The 20,816-nt window shown below is 45.7% G+C and overlaps 1 protein-coding gene across 4 annotated transcripts in view; it reads right to left on the minus strand.

Moving 5' to 3' along the window:
* Window positions 1–20,816, minus strand: part of LOC139406785 (rho GTPase-activating protein SYDE2-like) — an 80,184-nt gene that overhangs the window by 16,518 nt on the left and 42,850 nt on the right. The gene's annotated exons all lie outside the window — the stretch shown is intronic.

Here is a 20,816-nt window from a genome sequence, read left to right on the forward strand (position 1 = left end):
AACACTCAAGAACATGGTTCTATAAAAACCCCTTTAAGTTTGTCAAAGACCTCTTCGCAAAGGAAAAGTGCGGAATCCTAAAAACTCCCAAGCCAGAACTGGAAGAACATCTGGAAAAGGTCCACCAGGACATGAAAAGGCATGAGCAGATAATCATCCCACATGACATCCCACCTATTCAACCACCAGAATTCAATCTGGACACTGACCCTCCAAAATGGAGGGAAGTAGAGAACGTTGTCTGAAGAGCAAGAGCGGCCTCGGCTCCTGGGCCTAATGGAGTACTATACAAGCTCTACAAGAATGCCCCGGATGTTCTACACTTTCTTTGGAGGCTCATGAGGATAGTGTGGCAGAAGGAAATAAAACCAAAGGCGTGGCGAAGGGCTGGTGGTGTGCTAATCCCGAAAGAGAAGGATGCGACAGACATCAGTCAATTCCGACCAATCTCCCTTCTCAACGTCGAAGGGAAGATCTTTTTCAGTATAATAGCACAGAGGCTGTCCACTTATCTGGAAAGGAACAAGTACATTGATACATCTGTACAGAAAGCAGGCATTCCTGGTTTCTCTGGTTGCCTGGAACATACTAGTATGATTTGGCACCAGATCCAAACAGCCAAGAAGGACAAGAGAGACCTCTATGTCATCTTCCTCGACCTGGCCAATGCCTTTGGCTCAGTTCCCCATGAACTCCTCTGGGAATCCTTCAACATTTTCCACGTACCAGAACCCATCACTACACTGGTAAAGGCCTATTTCCAAGACCTGCAATTGTGTTTCACAACACCTGACTTCACAACAACATGGCAGCGCTTGGAAGTAGGCATAATGGCAGGCTGTACAATTTCTCCTCTGGCCTTCACTATGGCCATGGAAGTCATCATCAGGGCATCGAGATGGGTGGTCGGCGGTGAGAGAACTAAGGAAGGGCTCCGTCTCCCACCTATCCGAGCATACATGGATGACATGACTACACTGACCACCACTGCAGCATGCACCAGGCGGCTACTTGCAAAGCTGCAGGATAACATCAAGTGGGCCCGGATGAAAATCAAGCCAAGCAAATCTCGAAGCATCTCCATAGTCAAGGGACAGCTTAAAGATGTGAGGTTCTGCATTGGAGATGACCCGATACCAACGGTGTCTGAGCAACCCATCAACAGCCTGGGTAGATGGTACAACGAAAGCCTCCGGGATAAAGATCAAGTGCAGCAAGTAAGGCAGGACATCGCCGACGGTCTTGAGAATATCAACAAGACCCTACTGCCTGGGAAGCTCAAGCTTTGGTGCCTACAGTTTGGACTTCTCCCCCGGGTAATGTGGCCACTCACCGTCTATGAGGTCCCAATAACAACAGTGGAGAAGATGGAGCGAACCATTACCTCATACGTGAAGAAATGGCTGGGTGTCCCACGATGCCTGAGTAACATCGGCCTCTATGGCAAAGGGTTCCTTGAACTACCTCTTACAAGTCTAACGGAGGAGTACAAGTGCTCTAAAGTAAGACTTCAGATGACATTGAAGGACTCCAAAGACCAGACCATTAGCAAGGCTGCACCTCCCCTACAAACTGGACGGAAATGGACATCATCCAAGGCTGTGCAGCAAGCAACATCAGCCCTGAGACACCAAAACATTGTGGGGAATATCCAGCATGGAAGAGGAGGCTTTGGCCTGGCAGCAAGCAAACCAACGTTCCATAAGGCAACAACATCTGAACGCAGAAAGCTGGTGGTCGAGGAGGTGCGCAGACAGGAGGAGACTGCAAGAAGTGCAAAGGCTGTCTCTCTTGCTAAACAAGGGCAATGGACGCAGTGGGAAGGCCTGGAGAGGAGAAAGATCAACTGGAGTGAGCTTTGGCAAATGGAGGCAAGCAACATCAGCTTCATCATAAGAGCTGTTTATGATGTGCTTCCATCACCTAAAAATCTACATCAATGGTATGGCGAGGATTCGACTGCCCCCTCTGCCCAGCTCCAGCGACTCTCAGGCATATAATGACAGGTTGCAAGACCAGCCTCTCACAAGGCCGCTACACCTGGAGGCACAATCAGGTCCTCAAGAGCCTGGCTGCAGCACTTGAGACCAAGAGGAGTGCAACCAATTCATTACCTCCAAAAACAAGCAATCCCGTCAAAACAACAACATTCATCCGGGAGGGACAGAAAAGGCCCAAGCATCCTCCTACGAAGCCAGAAACTGGACACCTAGCCATGGCCCGGGACTGGAAGATGCTTGTCGATATTGGCCAGCAACTAATTTTTCCACCTGAGATTGCTTCTACCAACCTTAGGCCAGACATGGTACTCTGGTCCCCTTCACTAAAGGTTGTGTACATCATAGAGCTCACAGTCCCGTGGGAAAACTCTGTTGAAGAGGCCTACGAGCGTAAGAAACTGCGTTACACAGAGTTGGCAGCAGACGCAACTCAGCGTGGCTGGAATGCAAAAGTCTGGCCAGTTGAAGTGGGATGCAGAGGATTTGTGGCTTCTTCCACCATCAGGTTGCTGAAAGAACTTGGAATCCATGGACAGGCTCTGCGTCAGACCGTCAGAGCAGTTTCTCAAGCAGCTGAAAGAGGCAGCCAGTGGATCTGGATCAAACGGAAGGACCCTTGCTGGGCTATAACTTCATGACCCCCCACCCCCACCTAAGAACCCAATTCAGATCCCTCCAACTTGAGGAGGGCATATGAGGTATGCGGTCAGCTGTAGGGCTGGCTCAGGGAAGAGGACGCCCCTGCCTTGCATAGTCCCGTGGGACATCTTAATTGGGCATGGGACACAAGCTAAGGCTTGATCACCCTTTAGCTGGCCACCTTTGATGAGGGTGTTTAGTGATTAAAGGCCGAAACACCCACTGATTTGAAGGCACACTACTGAGGATGTGTCCCAAAATTGACATCTTAACCCAGTCTAACAAATAAACCTCCCATGCCACTCTATCAACATCACGGCAAATTTCATGTGAGTGCATTCCATCTATTGGCACAATGGACAGTTTTTAACATCTCGTCCCGTGTTTTATGATTCTGGTGCGAAAAGTGCAAATGAATCCCAGAACAACAGCAAAGGACCTTGTGAAGATGCTGGAGGAAACAGGGACAAAAGTATCTATATCCACAGTAAAACGATTCCTATATCGACATCGACACTCAGCAAGGAAGAAGCCAATGCTCGATAAACCCCCATAAAAAACTTTAACTGAATTAAGACATTTAATAACACTGCTAGCTTATTTGGGGTTAACTTTTTCGAAATCCAAGCAGATAGGACATATGCAAATTCATTACCTGGAGATTATGGCGTCAGACCATTACCTGGATTTTAATGGCGTCAGACCGAGGCTCTGCATCTGTCCTCGTGCTCCTAGACCTTATTGCTGCCTTTGATACCACGATCACCACATTATTTTGGAGAGATTGGAAACTCAAATTGGTCTACACGGACAAGTTCTGGCCTGGTTTAGATCTTATCTGTCGGAAAGATATCGGTTTGTCCTCTGACAAATTTCGGTGTTCCTCAAGGTTCCATTTTAGGACCACTATTGTTTTCACTATATATTTGACCTCTTGGTGATGTCATTTGGAAACATAATGTTAACTTTCACTGCTATGCAGATGACACACAGCTGAACATTTCGATGAAACATGGTGAAGCCCCAAAATTGCTCTCGCTGGAAGCCTGTGTTTCAGACATAAGGAAGTGTATGGCTGTAAATGTTCTACTTTTAAACTCGGACAAAACAGAGATGCTTGTTCTAGGTCCCAAGAAACAAAGAGATCTTCTGTTGAATCTGACAATTAATCTTGATGGTTGTACAGTCATCTCAAATAAAACTGAAGGACCTTGGCGTTACTCGGGACCCTGATCTCTCTTTTGACGAACATATCAAGACTGTTTCAAAGACAGCTTTTTTCCATCTACGTAACATTGCAAAAAATCAGAAACTTTCTGTCCAAAAATGATGCAGAAAAATTAATCCATGCTTTTGTCACTTCTAGGTTAGACTACTGCAATGCTCTACTTTCCGGCTACGCAGATAAAGCACTAAATAAACTTCAGTTAGTGCTAAATACGGCTGCTAGAATCTTGACTAGAACCCAACAATTTGATCATATTAGTCCAGTGCTAACCTCTCTACACTGTTAAGGCAAGGGCTGATTTCAAGGTTTTACTGCTAACCTACAAAGCATTACATGGGCTTGCTCCTACCCATCGTTCCGATTTGGTCCTGCCGTACATACCTACACGTATGCTACGGTCACAAGACGCAGGCCTCCCAACTGTCCCTAGAATTTCTAAGCAAACAGCTGGAGGCAGGGCTTTCTCCTATAGAGCTCAAATTGTAAGGAATGGTCTTTCTATCCATGTGAGAGACGCAGACTCGGTCTCAACCTTTAAGTCTTTACTGAAGACTCATCTCTTCAGTAGGTCCTATGATTGAGTGTAGTCTGGCCCAGGAGTGTGAAGGTGAACGGAAAGGCTCTGGAGCAACGAACCACCCTTGCTCTCTCTGCCTGGCTGGTTCCCCTCTCTCCACTGGGATTCTCTGCCTCCAACCCTATTACAGGGGCTGAGTCACTGGCTTACTGGTGCTCTTCCATGCCATCCCTAGCAGGGGTGAGTCACTAACGTGATCTTCCTGTCTGGGTTGGCGATCCCCCTTGGGTTGTGCCGTGGCGGAGGTCTTTGTGGGCTATACTCCGTCTTGTCTCAGGATGCTAAGTTGGTGGTTGAAGATCTCTCTAGTGGTGTGGGGGCAGTGCTTTGGCAAAGTGGGTGGGGTTATATCCTATCGTCGGATGGGGCCACAGTGTCTCCCCCTGTCTCAGTCCCCAGTATTTATGCTGCAGTAGTTTGTGTGTTGGGAGGCTAGGGTCAGTCTGTTATATCTGGAGTATTTCTCCTGTCTTATCCTGTGTCCTGTGAGAATTTAAGTATGCTCTCTCTAATTCTCTCTCTCTTTCTCTCTCTCTCTCGGAGGACCTGCGCCCTAGGACCATGCCTCAGGACTACCTGGCCTGATGACTCCTTGCTGTCCCCAGTCCAACTGGCCATACTGTTGCTCCAGTTTCAACTGTTCTGCCTGCGGCTATGGATCCCTGACAATTTCACGGGACGTGCTAGCTGTCCCAGACCTGCTGTTTTCAACTCTCTAGAGACAACAGGAGCGGTAGAGATACTCTCAATGATCAGCTATGAAAAGCCAACTGACATTTACTCCTGAGCTGCTGACCTGTTGCAGCCTCGACAACCACTGTGATTATTATTATTTGACCCTGCTGGTCATCTATGAACATTTGAACATCTTGGCCATGTTCTGCTATATTCTCCACCCGGCACAGCCAGAAGAGGACGGCCACCCCTCAAAGCCTGATTCCTCTCTAGGTTTCTTCCTAGGTTCTGACCTTTCTAAGGAGTTTTTCCTAGCCACCGTGCTTATACACCTGCATTGCTTGCTGTTTGTGATTTTAGGCTGGGTTTCTGTACAGAACTTTGAGATATCAGCTGATGTAAGAAGGGCTTTAAAAACAATCAATTTGATTTGATTAATCATGGAAACACATTTATTTTTTATTGTGACTTTGGGAAAAAAACTATTTAATCAATTCTAGAATATGGCTGTAACGTAACAAAATGTGGAAATTATCAAGGGGTCTGAATACTGAATCAAAATGTTCTATCTTATAACAATAACCATTTGTGCCAATTTGAATTAAAATTGGTTCAGTGGGTACTGACGGAACATAGGGCTGAGGGAACAAAGGGCTGAGGGAAGGATAGGAAGAGTTTAATGTACATTTTTACCAATATTTTATTTCTAACATTCCATATTGCAACTCACCGTCTAGCAGTTTCATAGTGACAATGTTCTTTAACAGACTACTTCCAAGATGACGTAGCAGTCAGACGTCTTTGTCCTGTCGTGTCCCTTGTTCCATCTTATTACATATTTTTCTTCGAATATCTTTAAAAAATATTTTTCTAAACCTCAACTTCAAAATACTCTCCTGCAACCCGCCTCACCCAATGTAGCGTGGATCTGCTTTTTTTCTAAAGTATTTCTATTTACTTCGGATCTGGAATCCCTCAACTGAAGCTAGCCGGCTAACTACCTACCAGCTATCAGTTAGCAAACCACTGCTAGTGGTCATCAGCTAACCTTTAGCTCGGAAAGCTCACGCCAGTTTGAACAACGTGACTCAAACCAGAGCATAACGGACATATTTCTCTCCATATCCCAGGATTCCTACCGCAAACTCTGAACATTTTCATCTGGATCTTCGCAACTAGCTAACCGCAATCCGGGGTGACCACTCCTGGCTAGCGTTTCCATCCCGGAGCAAGCACCAATTAGCCTGAAGCTAGCCCGGCCAGGGCTCCTGTGCTACCACCGAAGCCCACTCCTGGGCTACAATATCCGGACCCCGACCCCCGCCGATCCTCTACGACTGGAATACCGACATAATCTGCCCGAGGATTCCAACAGGCCCCTCAGGCGCGACGCACGCTGAAGGCCCATTCTGCTAACCTGCTAGGCCTGCTAGCTACCTAGAGCTACTTGGAACCCTACTAATCCACGACTGGCCTATCGACGTCACTGCACGAAGAGGCAAAAACAAATTTACCCCCATCGCGACGTGCCACAAAGGCTAACTTGCTAGCCCCGGTCTGCTAACTGCTATCTTGCCTGCCCCGGTCTGCTAACTGCTAGCTTGCCTGCCCCGGTCTGCTAACTGCTAGCTTGTTTAGCCCCGGCCTACTAACTGTTAGCATCGGCCTGCTAACGGTCTGAATCGCCGTGTCCCCAGTCAGTCCAACCACTCACTGGACCCATATGTTCACTTGGCTATGCATGCCTCTCTCTAATATCAATTTGCCTCGTCCATTACTGTCCTGGTTAGTGATTACTGTCTTATTTCACTGTAGAGCCGCTAGCCCTGCTCAATATGTCTTAACCAACCATGTTGTTCCACTTCCTACATATGCGATGACATCACCTGGTTTAAACGTCTCTAGAGACTATATCTCTCTCATCATTACTCAATGCCTAGGTTTACCTCCAATGTACTCACATCCTACCTTACCTTTGTCTGTACACTATGCATTTAATCTATGCTATCGTGCCCAGAAACCTGCTCCTTTTACTCTCAGTTCCGAACGTGCTAGACGGCCAGTTCGTATAGCACTTAGCCGTACCCATTTCCTACTTCTCCCCTGTTCCTCTGGTGATGTAGAGGTTAATTCAGGTCCTGCAGTGCCTAGCTCCACTCCCACTCCCCAGGTGCTCTCATTTGTTGACTTCTGTAACTGTAAAAGCCTTGGTTTCATGCATGTTAACATTAGAAGCCTACTCCCTAAGTTTGTTTTACTCACTGCTTTTGCACACTCTGCCAACCAGGATGTCTTAGCTGTGTCTGAATCCTGGCTTAGGAAAACCACCAAAAACCCTGAAATCTCCATCGCTAACTATAACATTTTCCGCCAAGATAGAACTGCCAAAGGGGGCGGTGTTGCAATCTACTGCAAAGATAGCCTGCAGAGTTCTGTATTACTATCCAAGTCTGTACCCAAACAATTCAAATTTCTACTTCTAAAAATGCACCTTTCCAGAAACAAGTCTCTCACTGTTGCCACTTGCTATACACCTCCCTCTGCCCCCAACTGTGCCCTCGATACCATATGTGAATTGATTGCCCCCCATCTATCTATCGAGCTCGTGCTACTAGGTGACCTAAACTGGGACATGCTTAACACCCCGGCCATCCTACAATCCAAGCTTGATGCCCTCAATCTCACACAAATTATCAATGAACCTACCAGGTACAACTCCAAATCCATAAACACAGGGCACCTTCATAGATGTCATACTAACTAACTCGCCCTCCAAATACACCTCTGCAGTTTTCAATCAAGATCTCAGTGATCATTGCCTCATTACCTGCATCCATTAATGGGTCTGCGACCAAACGACCACCCCTCATCACGGTCCATGGAGAATAAGAGCACCTCCTCCCAGCTGCCCACTGCTCTGAGGCTAGGAAACATTGTCACCACCGATAAATCCACTATAATTGAGAATTTCAATAACCATTTCTCTACGGCTGGCCATGCTTTCCACATGGCTACCCCTACCCCGGTCAACTGCCCGGCACCCTCCACAGCAACCCGCCAAAGCCCCCACCATTTCTCCTTTACCCAAATCCAGATAGCCGATGTTCTGAAAGAGCTGCAAAATCTGGACCCCTACAAATCAGCCGGGCAAGATAATCTGGACCCTCTCTTTCTAAAATTATCTGCCGAAATTGTTGCAACCCCTATTACTAGCCTGTTCAACCTCTTTCGTATCGTCTGAGATTCCCAAAGATTGGAAAGCTGCCGCGGTCATCCCCCTTTTCAAAGGGGGTGACACTCTAGACGCAAACTGCTACAGTCCTATATCTATCCTACCCTGTCTTTCTAAGGTCTTCGAAAGCCAAGTTAACAAAACAGATTACTGACCATTTCGATTCCCACCATACCTTCTCCGCTATGCAATCTACACACAATACACCATAATGACAAAGTGAAAACAGGTTTTTATACATTTTAGCAAATGTATTAAAATAAAAAACAGAAATAACTTTACATAAGTTTTCAGAACCTTCGCTATGAGACTCAAAATTGAGCTCAGGTGCATCCTGTTTCCATTAATCATCCTTGAGATGTTTCTACAACTTCGAGTCCCTCTGCGGTAAATTCAATTGATTGGATAAGATTTGGAAAGGCAGACATGCTTATATAAGGTCACAGTTGAAAGTGTATGTCTGAGCAAAAACCAAGCCATGAGGTCGAAGGAATTGTCCGTAGACCTCCGAGACACGATTGTGTCGAGGCACAGATCTGGAGATGGGTACCAAAACATTTCTGCAGCATTGAAGGTCTCCAAAAACACCGTCCTCCATCATTCTTAAATGGAAGAAGTTTAGAACCGCCAAGACTCTTCCTTGAGCTGTCTGCCCAGGCAAACTGAGCAATCTGGGAGAAGGGCATTGGTCAGGGAAGTGACCAAGAACCGGATGGTCACTCTGACAGAGCTCTAGTGGTCCTCTGTGGAGATGTAAGAACCTTTCAGAAGGACAATCACCTCCGCACACTCCACCAATCAGGCCTTTATGGTAGAGGGGCCAGAAGGAAGCCACTCTTCAGTAAAAGGCACCTAAAAACTCTCAGACCATGAGAAACAAGATCCTCTTGTCTGATGAAACCAAGATCGAACTCTTTGGCCTGAATGCCAAGCGTCCCGTTTGGAGGAAACTTGTCACCATCCATACGGTGAAGAATGGTGGTGGCAGCATCATGCTGTGGGGATGTTTTTCAGTGGCAGGGACTAGGAGACTATTCAGGATCGAAGGAAAGATGAATGGAGCAAAGTACAGAGAGATCCTTGATGAAAACCTTCTCCAGAGTGCTCAGGACCTCAGACTGGGGTGAAGGTTCACCTTCCAACAGGACAACGACCCTAAGCACACAGCCAAGACAACGCAGGAATGGCTTCAGGACAAGTCTCAATGTCCTTGAGTGCCCAGCCAGAGCCCGGACTTGAATCCGATCGAACATCTCTGGAGACCTGAAAATAGCTGTGCAGCGACACTACCCATCCAACCTGACAGAGGTTGACAGGATCAACAGAGAAGAATGGGAGAAACTCCCCAAATACAGGTACGTCAAGCTTGTAGCATCATACCAAAGAAGACTCAACGCTGTAATCGCTGTCAAAGGTGCTTCAACAAAGTACTGAGTACAGGGTCTGAATATTTACTGTACCAGTCAACATTTTGGGCACACCTACTCTTTGAAGGGTTTTTATTTATTTGACTATTTTCTACATTGTACAATAGTGAAGACATCAAAACTATGAAATAACAAATATGGAATCATGTAGGAACCAAAAAAGTGTTAAACATCTAAATATATTTTATATTTGAGATTCTTCAAAGTAGCCACCCTTTGCCTTGATGACAGCTTTGCACCCTTTTGGCATTCTTTCAAATCAGCTTCATGAGAAAGTCACCTGGAATGCTTTTCCAACAGTCTTGAAGGAGTTCCCACATATGCTGAGCACTTTTTGGCTGCTTTTCCTTCACTCTGCGGTCCAACTCATCCCAAACCATCTCAATTGGGTTGAGGTCAGGTGATTGTGGAGGTCACATCATCTGATGCAGCACTCCATCACTCTCCTTCGTCAAATAGCCCTTAAACAGCCTGGAGGTGTGTTTTTTTGGTCATTGTCCTGTTGAAAAACAAATTATAATCCCACTAAATGCAAACCAGATGGGATGGCATATCGCTGCAGAATGTTGTGGTAGCCATGCTGATTAAGTGTGCCTTGAAAAGTGTGCCTTGAAATAAATCACAGAAATTGTCACCAGAAAAGCACCCTCACATCTCCTCCTCCATGCTTCATGGTGGGAACCGCACATGCAAAGATAATCTGTTCACCTACTCTGCATCGCACAAAGATACAGCGGTTGAAACCAAAAATCTCACATTTGGACTCAAATTTCCACCGGTTTACTGTCCATTGCTCGTGTTTCTTGCCCAAGCAAGTCTCTTCTTATTATTGGTGTCCTTTTAGTAGTGGTTTCTTTGGAGCAATTCGACCATGAAGGCCTGGTTCACGCAGTTTCCTCTAAACAGTTGCTGTTGAGATGTATCTGTTACATGGACTCTGAGAAAGCGTTTTTTGGGCAGCAATCTGAGGAAGTTAATTGCCAATTTCTGAGGCTGGTAACTCTAATGAACTTATCCTCTGCAGCAGAGGTAACTCTGCGTCTTCCTTTCCTGTGGCGGTCCTCATGAGAGCCAGTTTCATCATAGCGCTTCATGGTTTTTGCGACTGCACTTGAAGAAATGTTCAAAGTTCTAGACATTTTCCGGATTGACAGACCTTCATGTCTTAAAGTAATGATGGACTGTCATTTCTATTTGCTTATTTGAGCTGTTCTTGCCTTAATATGGACTTGGTCTTTTACCAAATAGTGCTATCTTCTGTATACCCCCATAATTTGTTATAACAACAGATTGGCTCAAATGTATTAAGAAGGAAAGAAATTCCACAAATTAACTTTTAACAAGGCACACCTGTTAATTGAAATGCATTCCAAGGTGACTACCTCATGGAGCTGGTTGAGAGAATGCCAAGAGTGGCTACTTCAAAGAATTTGTTTAACAATTTTTTGGTTACAACTTGATTCCAAATTAGTTATTTCAGAGTTTTGATGTCTTCACTATTATTCTAGAATGTGGAAAATAGTAAAAATAAAGAAAAACCCTGGAATGAGTAAGTGTGTCCAAACGTTTGACTGGTACTGTATGTAAATGTAATATGTGTTTTAATTTTGAATACATTTGCAAAAATTTCTAAAAAGCAGTTTTTTATTCGTCATTATGGGCGTTGTGTAGATTGAGGGGAAAACAACTATTGAATCTATTTTAGAATAAGACTGACGTAACAAAATGTGGAAAAAGTCAAGATGTCTGAATACTTTACGAATGCACTCTAGATTCAGTTCACTGTTGAAAAGTCCAAGATGACTCTCTGGGTCAGTTGTGATTTATTCAGCAGAGACATCCAACTTAAACACACGGGCAAGAGCATAGTACATAGGTACAGTATAGAGATAAGAATATCAACAACGACTACACTAGGTGTGAATGTACTAAACGAATCTGAAGAAAATATGTATAGTAGGGTCCTACTGTATGTTAAAGATACTTATACACTTAGTGCACAAAACATTAAGAACACCTGCTTATTCCAAAACATAGACAGACCACGTTAATTCTGGTGGAAGCTATGATCACTTATTGATGTCACTTGTTAAATCCACTTCAAATCAGTGTAGAGGGATTTTTAAACCTTGAGACAATTGAACGGGGTATGGGGGTAGGTACCAGGCACACTGGGTTGTGACAAGAACTGCAACGCTGCTGGGTTTTTCCACGCTTCTTTGTGTATCAAGAATGGTCCACCACCCAAGGACTTCCCGCCAACTTGACACAACGGTGGGAAGCATTGAAGTCAACATGGGCCAGCATCCCTACGGAACTCTTTCAAAACCTTGCAGTTTCTATGCCCCGACGAATTGAGGCTGCTCATTCAGTGTTTTATTTTGTCTTTGCTGTGTAAAAAAAAACTATTTCCTTCCCATATTGCTCCTATACTGTGTCATAGAACTCATGGTGTGTGACCGTTTCTTCCCCTTCCGCTGAGCCTAACCCAGGTCTGTTTGCACATTATGAGCCTGAACTGAGCCCCCTCCATAACTGGACTCAAGACCCAACATTGCTCAATACAGCAGTACAGAGAAGAGAGTCTGCGGTCTATGCATTCCAACACCACACAGCCGTGGTTGTATCGCAGGAAAAAATCCTGCAAAACTCAGTCTGCTGTGTCAACCAATCAGGGAAGGCACTTAAAGCAGACTTCTCTCTCTAGAGTCTATTCGCATTGATGAGAAATAAGGAGAACTTCGAGAAATATCGATTCGCGAGAGACATTACTGTAATGCAAACTGCGTATTGTAGAAAGCTACCTCCGGAGGTCGCACACGACACTCCCACAACAGTTGCCCCTCTATAAGTAGGGCAGCGTAAACAGAAATGTCTTGTTGAGCCCAACATTCATTCAAATAATAATAGCAGAGCGATGTTTTTGAAACAGCTGAAATGTATAGACATTTTCATTACATTTGAGACTTGTTTTTATTGAGTTTTCACCTGCAATTTTCGCTGTAGCTTTAAACGTCCTGAACAGTCAAAATCAGGTTTTTCATTAAATGAAACACACTCACACAAACACAAGTCAAGGTCAGGCTCAGGGGTGAACAGGTGTCCTTGCTCTGCAGGTGTTACCCTTATTTCCACAGCCTGTCTGACAGGCAACAAACACGCAATGGAAAGGAGAACTGTTGTTCAGGGAAGGTGTTTTGGTTTTTCGGTGAAGTTGTTTTGGGATTTTGTGCCAGTAATTAGCTTTGAATTGCCTGAGAAATAGTTTTTTTGGTCCAAATTGTAATCACTGAAAGGCAAATCTCACTGTAGACCGGCCCAAAAACTGAAACAGTAGAGTAGACTTTTGCAGAATCTCTACAGAAATATCAGGAAACATTATGACATCCATACACTACAAGACCAATACTGTAATGGGGGAAATGTTCCAAAACCTTTGAATTTTGAACAAAAACTGCAGGTCACTGCTGTCGTCGGCCAGTGCCACCCTAAAGCAATAAATTACGGACATGTTCTCCCCTACCAACACTACAACCCCAATTTCAGCACCCCCACTACTCCCCCATCCCCTCTAACCAGCAGACCAGTAGAGAGAGGGCCGGGGGGTGTTCAGTCCTTGTGTTGCCTCCAGGTGTTGCCTGCTACTCTCTCTGACACCCATCCACCCACTCACACAGGGCCATGGCTGTAGGTCTTTGTATGGCAGGCTGACCACCTCCCTCCGAGGGCCTCCCTGCCTCCTGGTGGCCTAGAGCTCAGCTAATCCACCACGCGTGAGTGATCCAAATACCATCTGTATTTGTTCGGCAACAAAGGGGGCACTTGTTAACGTCTTTCCATGTCTTCACTGCATGGGGAGGGCTGGGCTGGAGTGGAGGGAAGTGGACTGGCGGTATGAAAAATAATTCAAGTTAGCTAGCTGAGCTACAAACTGGGGTCTGTATCCCTGATAAACTAGGCTTGCAAAACGAGGTAATCTATGGCAGTCTATGGTAAATTTGGTCATTTATACTTGAATAACCTTTTAAAAAAGTATTAATATATAGTGCAAATGTTTTAAATCTGTGTCCATATTGTCCATGCGTTTCTAGTAGAAAGATCATATGGCTTAAGAGAAAATAGCCTAATTAATGAAAAAAGCATCTAATCAAACATTGAATTATTTTCTATTAATTCTGCAACTCTTCCAACTATTGACTTTAACTCACAACTGCCACCAGTTTGGCGTCAATATTTACAACAAATACATTGATATTGTAAAATAAATAAAGTGTGTAAAAACACTTAAGACAGAGCTACAGGGAGACAGGACGGACAGCTGATTGTCCTCACAGTGGCAGACCATGTGTAACAACACCTGCACAGGATCGGTACATCCGAACATCACACCTGCGGGACAGGTACAGGACGGCAACAACAACTGCCCGAGTTACACCAGGAACGCACAATCCCTCCATTAGTGCTCAGACTGTTCGCAATAGGCTGAGAGAGGCTGGACTGAGGGCTTGTAGGCCTGTTGTAAGGCAGGTCCTCACCAGACATCACGGACAACAACGTCGCCTATGGGCACAAACCCACCGTCGCTGGACGAGACAGGACTGGCAAAAAGGGCTCTTCACTGAAGAGTCCCGGATTTGTCTCACCAGGGGTGATGGTCAGATTCGCGTTTATCGTAGAAGAAATGAGCGTTACACTGAGTCCTGTGCTCTGGAGCGGAATCGATTTGGAGGTGCAGGGTCCGTCATGGTCTGGGGTGGTGTGTCACAGCATCATCGGACCGAGCTTGTTCTCATTGCAGGCAATCTCAACACTGTGCGTTACAGAAGGCATCCTCCTCCCTCATGTGGTACCCTTCCTGCAGGCTCATCCTGACATGACCATCCAGCATGACAATGCCATCAGCCATACTGCTCGTTCTGTGCGTTATTTCCTGCAAGATAGGAATGTCAGTGTTCTGCCATGGCCAGCGAAGAGCCTGGATCTCAATCCCATTGAGCACGTCTGGGACCTGTTGGATCGGAGGGTGAGGGCTAGGGCCATTCCCCCAAGAAATGTCCGGGAACTAGCAGGTGCTTTGGTGGAAGAGTGGGGTACAATCTCACAGCAAGAACAAGAAAATCTGGTGCAGTCCATGAGGAGGAGAGGCACTGAAGTACTTAATGCAACTGGTGGTCACACCAGATACTGACTGTTACTTTTGATTTTGACCCCCCCCCCCTGTTCAGGGACACATTATTCAATTTCTGTTAGTCACATGTCTGTGGAACTTGTTCCGTTTATGTCGCAGTTGTTGAATCTTATGTTCATACAAATATTTACACGTTACGTTTGCTGAAAATAAATGCAGTTGACAGTGAGAGGACGTTTCTTTTTTCTGCTGAGTTTACAAGGCCACACAGAGGCCCAAAGATAATTAGGCACCTGTGATAATCTCAAGTACCCAAAAGAGTCTCTGATAGTACAGCGCCCTTAACCACTGCGCCACCCGGGAGGCCAAATTCTGGTAGTTTACAGGTAAACATAGAAAGTTAGCAGTAATACACTGCTCAAAAAATAAAGGGAACACTTAAACAACACAATGTAACTCCAAATCAATCACACTTCTGTGAAATCAAACTGTCACTGATTGACAATAAATTTCACATGCTGTTGTGCAAATGGAATAGACAACAGGTGGAAATTATAGGCAATTAGCAAGACACCCCCAATAAAGGAGTGGTTCTGCAGGTGGTAACCACAGACCACTTCTCAGTTCCTATGCTTCCTGGCTGATGTTTTGGTCACTTTTGAATGTTGGCGGTGCTTTCACTCTAGTGGTAGTCTACAACCCACACAAGTGGCTCAGGTAGTGCAGCTCATCCAGGATGGCACATCAATGTGAGCTGTGGCAAGAAGGTTTGCTGTGTCTGTCAACGTAGTGTCCAGAGCATGGAGGCGCTACCAGGAGACAGGCCAGTACATCAGTAGACGTGGAGGAGGCCGTAGGAGGGCCACAACCCAGCAGCAGGACCGCTACCTCCGCCTTTGTGCAAGGAGGAGCAGGAGGAGCACTGCCAGAGCCCTGCAAAATGACCTCCAGCAGGCCACAAATGTGCATGTGTCTGCTCAAACGGTCAGAAACAGACTCCATGAGGGTGGTATGAGGGCCCGACATCCACAGGTGGGGGTTGTGCTTACAGAAAAACACCGTGCACAACGTTTGGCATTTGCCAGAGAACACCAAGATTGGCAAATTCGCCACTGGCTCTTCACAGATGAAAGCAGGTTCACACTGAGCACATGTGACAGACGTGACAGTCTGGAGACGCCGTGGAGAACGTTCTGCTGCCTGCAACATCCTCCAGCATGACTGGTTTGGCGGTGGGTCAGACATGGTGTGGGGTGGCATTTCTTTGGGGGGCCGCACAGCCCTCCATGTGCTCGCCAGAGGTAGCCTGACTGCCATTAGGTACCGAGATGAGATCCTCAGAACCCATGTGAGACCATATGCTGGTGCGGTTGGCCCTGGGTTCCTCCTAATGCAAGACAATGCTAGACCTCATGTGGCTGGAGTGTGTCAGCAGTTCCTGCAAGAGGAAGGCATTGATGCTATGGACTGGCCCGCCCGTTCCCCAGGCCTGAATCCAATTGAGCACATCTGGGACATCATGTCTCGCTCCATCCACCAACGCCACGTTGCACCACAGACTGTCCAGGAGTTGGCGGATGCTTTAGTTCAGGTCTGGGAGGAGATCCCTCAGGAGACCATCCGCCACCTCATCAGGAGCATGCCCAGGTGTTGTAGGGAGGTCATACAGGCACGTGGAGGCCACACACACTACTGAGCCTCATTTTGACTTGTTTTAAGGACATTACATCAAAGTTGGATCAGCCTGTAGTGTGGTTTTCCACTTTAATTTTGAGTGTGACTCCAAATCCAGACCTCCATGGGTTGATCAATTTGATTTCCATTGATCATTTTTGTGTGATTTTGTTGTCAGCACATTCAACTATGTAAAGAAAAAAGTATTTAATAAAAATATTTCATTCATTCAGATCTAGGATGTGTTAATTTAGTCTTCCCTTTATTTTTTTGAGCAGTGTATAATACAATCCCTTTGCAAACCTGTAACAAACCAACAAGTGAAAAAGGAGTCTCAATTTTCTGTTTCTTCTTTGGAGCAACTAGCAGCTCAACACACTGGCCTATCACTGTTCTGTTAAGTTTAGAACACATCACTGAGGCTTCTTGTTGGCTTCCTGCCAAGCAGAAAGTTGCTTGAAAGGGCTGATAGGGCTATCCTCTCAGATAACTGTCAACTGTCCTTGCATTAGCTACCAGGTGGAGCAACAAGATCAGTTAACCCTTGTGTGGTGTTCGGGTCTGTAAGGACCCATTTTCAATGTTTACTAAAATAAAAATGATACAATGATAGAACCTGAGACTCATTGACCTTAGCTAATTTTCTGTGAAGAACATGTAAAATAACACCTTTTCATTGAGTGCACCCTGAACCCCCCTACACATGTATATTACATATGTGGTGTTTCGGTCCATTGGAACCGAGGGTAATAATAGTATGGAAAAGTGTGTGTGTGTAGGTGAAAACAAATACAAATGAAACAAAAAGGTTTGCTGTGTGCCTTCACTCTGTCTTCCTCCTCCCTGGGCCTGCTGTTTCAACATAGCACCAAGAACCTGTCTGTCTGTGTCCCTGCCTGTCTCCCGCTTTTCTCGCACTCTTTACCCTTTGTACTGTGTGAAGATGAAGATGAAGATATTGACTCCCAGCCAGCCCCAGGACCACAAGTCCACAAGCTCAACAGCAGCTTGAAGGAGGAGAAATATGGATGTCAAAAAAATTGTGAAATTGAGTGGTTTTCTTGCCCAAGGAATGAGCCACCCCGCATGGCTGCCAATGTGATAAGGATGCAACCAGGGCCGACGCAGAAGGCGGTTGGTTACTCATGTGTAGGACATAATGTCTTCTTTTGAACTGTTCATCCCAGACACCGTTCAGAAAATCATTGTGGACTGCACTCATTTGGAGGGAAGGTATGTTTTTGGAGAGAGACGGAAGGAGATGGACCAAACTCATTTACATGCATACTTTGGGGTTCTTATCCTTGCTGGTGTTTTCAGATCCAATGAGGGAATCCACAGAATCCTTGTGGGATGCAGAAACTGGCAGATACATTGTTGCATGAAAAAGTTATCTGGAAAACTTCCCACATTATTTCCAGGATTATCCACTTCGATAACTGAGACACCAGACCAGTTCGGCGGCAGAAGGACAAGCTAGCTGCAAATCAGGTCGGTGTGTGGGACAAGTGGGTGGACCGCCTTCCCCTGTTTTACAACTCTGGGCCCAACGTTACTGTTGATGAGCAGCTTATGCATTTAGGTGCTGCTGCCCCTTCAGGCAGTACATATCTTCTAAACCCATAAAATATGGAATCAAGATCTGGGCTTACTGCGATGCTGCTTCATCATATGCGTGGAACTTGCAAGTGTATACGGGGAAGCCAGATGGAGGAGCCCCTGAGAAGAACCAAGGGATGCAGGTTGTCTTGGACGTGACAGGGACTCTGTGGCCGCAACATCACGGCCACGGAGTAAAACGGCGCAGGAGAAAAGGGCAGTTTTATGTGCCCCCAACCGATTGTGTTTTTTGGTTTATTAATTTGTGTTGTTTGTAACTTATTTTGTACATAATGTTGCCGCTACCGTCTCTTATGACCAAAAATTACTTTTGGACAGCAGGACTGCGATTACTCACCACGGACTACCAGAATCCTTTTTTTCCTTTGACGAGTCTGATGAGCCCAACGCGAACGATATACTGCTTTCTCGGGAACAGGCCCAGATCCCCGTGATTTGCACGAAGAGGAGGCAGAGAAAAAGGGGCCGGAGGGCGGGCTGCCTTTTGAGAATTCGTAGGCGATCGAATAAATCCCCCACTTCCTTCCATTCAGCTAGCAAACGTGCATTCTTTGGAGAATACAATAGAAGACCTTCGCGGAGGATTAAACTACCAACAGGGCATTCAAAACAGTAATATTGTATGCTTCACAGAGTCGTGGATGAACGACAACACTATCAACATACAGCTGGTTGGTTATACACTGCAAATCCATTTTACAACATTTCTATCAGCATGTTAAATACACGGAACAGGCGTATTAATTCCTCTGAGTTTGTGTTCACGGCTGACACGTCCCTAGTGTCCTATGTGCCAAAGAAAGGCAAAAATGTGGTACTCATGAGTACGCTGCATAGGGATGGGAGAGTCTGTGTGGCCAGGAAACCAGAAATCATAATGGATTACAATGCCACAAAAGGAGGGGTGGACAACTTAGACAAGCTGGTGACTGGCTACAGTTGCAATAGAAGAACCCTACGCTGGCCACTTGTGATATTCAACATCTTGGACATCTCAGCTTACAATGTGTTTGTCATCTGAATGACATTGAACACAGATTGGAACAGGGGGAAGCTCCAGAGGAGACGGCTCTTTCTCGAGGAGCTGGGCAAGTCATTGGGTAGACCTCAAATCCAGAGGAGGCAACATATCCCAAGGACCCCAGCTTCTGCAGCCATCGTGAGGAGGATTCAGGAGGAGGATGCTGGTGTGAGTGATGTTGTTGCATGTGTGTGTGTTTGAATCTCCTACCTTGGCCTGCTGTAACTATACATGTGAGTGAGATGTTAGTAAAATTCCTGAACGAAGTGTTTATCATTCTAGATTGCAGCCGGTTGCAACAAGAAGAAGCGCTGCGATGTGTGTGGACCCAAGAAGGACAGGAAGACACAGTACACATGCATCAAGTGCAAGAAAAGCATTTTCAACACACATTAAAACTCTGTCCCTCATGTGGTGTATAGACCGGCCTTAATTTGTGTTCAATGGGGCTCATTTATCATTTCCATAAAATAGTGTATATAAAATGTGTCCTTCCAATTTGTTCATTTCAAAGCAATAAACATCAATAGTGATGAAAACCTTGTTTCATAAATATTTGTTCAAGATAAACATGATTTATTCCACCCATGTTTTGATTATCTAAAAAAAAAATGACCAGCTTGTCCCTCCATCTGTGCTCCTGTCTAAAGGGGCTGGGGGACTGGAGGGTGGGTCTGTGGACACTGGGTCCTGCCAAAGCCTCCCAGCCCTGCAGGAATTGTCCCCTAGTCAAAGGGGGCTAAGAGAGAGAGAGCGCGACTGCCCCCCTCCACCTCCCTCCCTGATTTAAGCCACATCCCAGCTGTTAACACAGACTCTGATTCAATTACAGTACAGATCTGCAAAGTCCAGACTCCCGTTGTCTGTGTTTATTGACTCCATGTTAACCTACAAAAAAAACGTCTGAATGTACATAGCAAAAACTTTATGGGGTGAAACTGAAAGTGCAAGGAAAATCTAACCCCAGAAAATCTGCTGATACAAAAAGAGAGTTAGCAAAATAAATTCAGTTAATTTATGTCAGCTACTGTTCTGTATTCAGAGCATGACAACCATGATGAGGCTGTTTGCTGAAGTTGGTAACTTTGTCTGGGATCAAGGTTTGAAACAAAGGAAGGCCAGGCAGTGCACATGTTTTGCAAAACTCTGGCTTGAACTTTGACTTGGTCTTCCTTTTTACTACCTCTGCCTTTTAAATTAGCCGTGTGACAAGCCAGCCCTCACCGACTCTTAGCTCATACATTTGGCATGCTTATTAGCTAGCCTCTCTGTCTCTCTCTCTGGCTGGCCTGACTCCACTCAAACCACCAACCCCCATACCCTCTATCTACCACCGCTCTCTGCCCAGCCTGACCCAGCCCTGCCCAACCCAGGACAACCACCCTTCCTCTCTTTCTCCCTCACGCCACTTCCTCAGCCCATCTGCAACAGCCGAATGCTCGGCAGAGCAAATTTAGGCAGCAAGCAAAAACCAACAATCCACGCTAGTGTTGGCCCTTTTTTAAATTACCCACTCAACTGTTAACTGTGTTCTTTGCTCAGCCATGCATTCAGATCAAAGCAGGCATCATACGAGGACTCCTATATGGGCCTCT

Source organism: Oncorhynchus clarkii, chromosome 4, assembly GCF_045791955.1.
Source record: "Oncorhynchus clarkii lewisi isolate Uvic-CL-2024 chromosome 4, UVic_Ocla_1.0, whole genome shotgun sequence".
Classification (NCBI taxonomy): Eukaryota; Metazoa; Chordata; class Actinopteri; order Salmoniformes; family Salmonidae; genus Oncorhynchus; species Oncorhynchus clarkii.